The following is a 4072-nucleotide window of genomic DNA, read 5'->3' as shown; positions in this document are numbered from 1 at the left end:
TGAAATGCGGCCCAGAATCTCTGCCAGCAACTTTTGTAATTCTGCAGATCGTGCACGTCACGCGTCCGCGTTGTCCACGTGATCGCGTCACTCAGCGTTTTTCGTACCAAGCGTGCACGTCGTCCACGCATTCACGTCATTCGTGTAGCTTCCAATCCGCACGGTCGCGTTAGGCATGCGAACGCGTCACTCTGATTTCTTCCATTTCGCGCGATCGCGTGAGCCATGCGACCACGTGACTTCTCGCTGGTCATCTCCTCAATTCCTTGTGTTCCTTCTATTTTTGCATGCTTCCTCTTCATTTTCTAAGCCATTCCTGCCCTATGAAGCCTAAAATACTTAACACACGGATCAAGGCATCGAATGGTAATAAGAGAGGATTAAGATTAGCTAAATTAAGACCAAAAAAGCATGTTTTCAATCATAGAACTAAACTAGGAAGGAATTGTAAAATCATGCAAATCCTATGAATAAGTGGGTGAAAAGCTTGATAAAACCACTCAATTAAATACAATATAAACCATGAAATAGTGGTTTATCAAGGATTCACGTCCTTCTCCTCCTCTCCAGGTTCGGCCACACCAAGTAAGGTTATGGGCTTGCACTCTCTTTTTGGATTCTCTTCTGTATTGCTAGGAGGAGTTTCTGTGACTCTTTTACTCACCTGGCCCACTTGTGCCTCCAAATTTCTGATGGAGGACCTTGTTTCATTCATGAAACTTAGAGTGGCCTTAGATAGATCAGAGACTATATTTGCTAAGCTAGAGGGGTTCTGCTCAGAATTCTTTGTCTGTTGCTGAGAGGATGATGGAAAAGGCTTGCTATTGCTAAACCTGTTTCTTCCACCATTATTAAAGCCTTGTTGAGGCTTTTGTTGATCCTTCCATGAGAAATTTGGATGATTTCTCCATGACGGATTATAGGTGTTTCCATAGGCTTCACCCATGTAATTCACTTATGCCATTGCATGGTTCTCAGGATTATAAGCTTCTTCTTCAGAAGATGCTTCTTTAGTATTGTTGGATGCATTTTGCAATCCATTCAAACTCTGAGAAATCATATTGACTTGCTGAGTCAACATTTTGTTCTGAGCCAATATGGCATTCAGAGCATCAATTTCAAGAACTCCATTCCTCTGAGGCGTCCCATTACTCACAGGATTTTCAAAGAGTTCCTGAGCTTCTGCAGTTATTTTCTTTAGGTGAATAGATCTACCTGCAGAATGGTCCAATGACATCTTAGACAATTCAGACAGACCATCATAGAATATATCCAGGATGGTCCATTCTGAGAGCATGTCAGAAGGACACTTTTTGGTCAGTTGCTTGTATCTTTCCCAAGCTTCATAGAGGGATTCACCTTCTTTCTGTTTGAAGGTTTGAACATCCACTCTAAGCTTGCTCAGCTTTTGAGGAGGAAAGAATTTGGCTAAGAAAGCTGTGACCAGCTTATCCCAAGAGTTCAGGCTATCTCTAGGTTGAGAGTCCAACCATATTCTAGCTCTGTCTCTTACAGCAAAAGGGAAAAGCCTAAGCTTATAGACCTCGGGATCAACTCCCTTGATCTTAACGGTATCACAGATTTGTAAGAATTCAGTTAAGAACTGAAAAGGATCTTCTGATGGAAGTCCATAAAACTTACAATTCTGTTGTATCAGAGAAACTAATTGAGGCTTCAACTCAAAATTGTTTGCTCCAATGGCAGGGATTGAGATGCTTCTTCCATGGAAGTTGGAAGTTGGTGCAGTAAAATCACCAAGCATCTTCCTTGCACATCCACCATTGTTATTGGGTTCGGCCATCTCTACTTCTTTTTTGAAAATTTCAGTAAAGTCCTCTTCAGAGTCCTTTCAGGTTCTGGATCAGCTTCAACAAGAATGTTCTTATCCTTGCTCCTGCTCATGTGAAAAAGAAGAGAACAGAAAAGGAAGAGGAATCCTCTGTGTCACAGTATAGAGATTCCTTTAGGTGAGTAGAAGAAGAAAATAATAGAAGATGAAAAGAAAGAAGAAGAAAAATCCGAACACAAAGAGAAGAGAAGGTTCGAATTATGAGTAGAAAAGAAGTGTTAGTAAATAAATAAAATAAATAGAGAGAGATGAGAGGGAGAGAATTTCGAAAATTATTAAAAAAAGGAAAATATTTTTGTTTTTATTTTAAAATATAGTTAGAATTCAAAAATTAGGAGAAGAAATAAAATTAAAATTTAAAGCAATTAGTTAATCAAAAAGAATTTTGAAAAAGGGTGAGGAATGTGATTTTCAAAAATTAGAAAGAGAAAAGTAGTTAGGTGGTTTTGAAAAAGATAATAAATAATAAAACAAAAAAAAAGTCAATTAGTTAGTTGAAAAAGATTTGAAAATAAATTTTGAAAGCATAGGAAGTTAGAAAAGATTTTTGAAATCAAAGTTTGAAAAAGATATGATTTGAAAAAGATATGATTAAAAGATATGATTGAAATTTATTTTGAAAAAGATTTGAAAAGGAAATTTTAAAAAGATTTGATTTTTAAAACTAAAATTGATTACTTGACTAACAAGAAACTAAAAGATATGATTCTAGAATTTAAAGATTGAACCTTTCTTAACAAGAAAGTAACAAACTTCAAATTTTTTGAATCAATCACATTAATTGTTAGTAAAGTTTTCGAAAATTATGAAATAAAATTAAGAAAAAGATTTTGAAAATCAATTTTGAAAATTTTTGAAAATAAAAAAAATGAAAAAGATTTGAATTTTGAAAAAAATTGAAAAGATAGGATTTTTAAATTGAAAATTTGACTTGACTCATAAGAAACAAAATTTTTTTTTGACTATGTCAAACCACATTTTCGAAATTTATGAGTGAAATAAGAAAAAGATATTTTTTTGACTTTTTGAATTTAATGAGGAAAGAGAAAAACCACAAAAATGACTCAACACACGAAAATTTTGGATTAAAACAAATGATGCATGCAAAAACACTTTGAATGTCAACATGAACATCAAGAACTTATTTTTGAAAAATTTTCAAGAAAAGAAAAACATGCAAGACACCAAACTTAGAGATTTTTCATGTTTAGACACTATCAAATTAAAAATGCATATGAAAAACAACAAAAGACAAAAAACAAGAAAATATGAAGACCAAACAAGAAGACTTGTCAAGAACAACTTGAAGATCATGAAGAATGCAATGCATCAAGAACTTATTTTTGAAAATTTTTAAGAAAAGAAAAACATGCAAGACACCAAACTTAGAAATTTTTAATATTTAGATACTAAGAATTCAAAAATACATATGAAAAACAAGAAAAGACACAAAACAAGAAAACTTTAAGATCAAACAAGGAGACTTACCAAGAACAACTTGAAGATCATGAAGAACACCATGCATGAATTTTTTTTTGAATTTTTTTTTTTGAAAATTAAAAAGATGCAATTGACACCAAACTTAAAAATTGACTATAGACTCAAACAAGAAACACAAAAATATTTTTGATTTTATGATTTTATTAATTTTTTTGGATTTTTCCAAAATTATTTGGAAAAACAAAAAAGAAGAGAAAATTTTTTGAAAGATTTTTGAAAACTTTTTGAAAATAAAATAATGGTTAAAATAAGAAGAAAATTACCTAATCTGAGCAACAAGATGAACCGTCAGTTGTCCAAACTTGAACAATCCTCGGCAACGGCGCCAAAAACTTGGTGCACGAAATTGTGATCTCAATGGTGCCAACAACTTGGTACGCACAATTGTAATCTCAACTCTTTTTCACAACTTCGCACAACTGACCAGCAACTGCACTGGGTCGTCCAAGTAATAAACCTTACGTGAGTAAGGGTCGATCCCATGGAGATTGTCGGCTTGAAGCAAGCTATGGTCACCTTGTAAATCTCAGTCAGGCGAATTCAAATGGTTATAGAGTTTTGATAATTAAAATATAAATAAACATAAAATAAAGATAGAGATACTTATGTAATTCATTGATTTGAATTTCAGATAAGCATATGGAGATGCATTGTCCCTTCTGAATCTCTGCTTTCCTACTGCCTTCATCCAATCCTTCATACTCCTTTCTATGACAAGCTATA

General features: G+C 33.6%; 1 non-coding gene across 1 annotated transcript; it reads left to right on the top strand.

The window, feature by feature from the left end:
- The first annotated feature begins 1295 nt into the window (after positions 1 to 1295).
- Positions 1296 to 1399, top strand: LOC127746375 (small nucleolar RNA R71). Its single transcript, XR_008007994.1, has one exon. It is a non-coding gene; the product is annotated as a small nucleolar RNA R71 (small nucleolar RNA).
- Positions 1400 to 4072: the final 2673 nt, after the last annotated feature.

The sequence above is a fragment of the Arachis duranensis genome, chromosome 3 (genome assembly GCF_000817695.3).
Source record: "Arachis duranensis cultivar V14167 chromosome 3, aradu.V14167.gnm2.J7QH, whole genome shotgun sequence".
NCBI classification, from domain to species: domain Eukaryota; kingdom Viridiplantae; phylum Streptophyta; class Magnoliopsida; order Fabales; family Fabaceae; genus Arachis; species Arachis duranensis.
The sequence above is the reverse complement of the archived record's forward strand: the minus strand, read 5'-3'. Positions and strand labels throughout refer to the sequence as shown.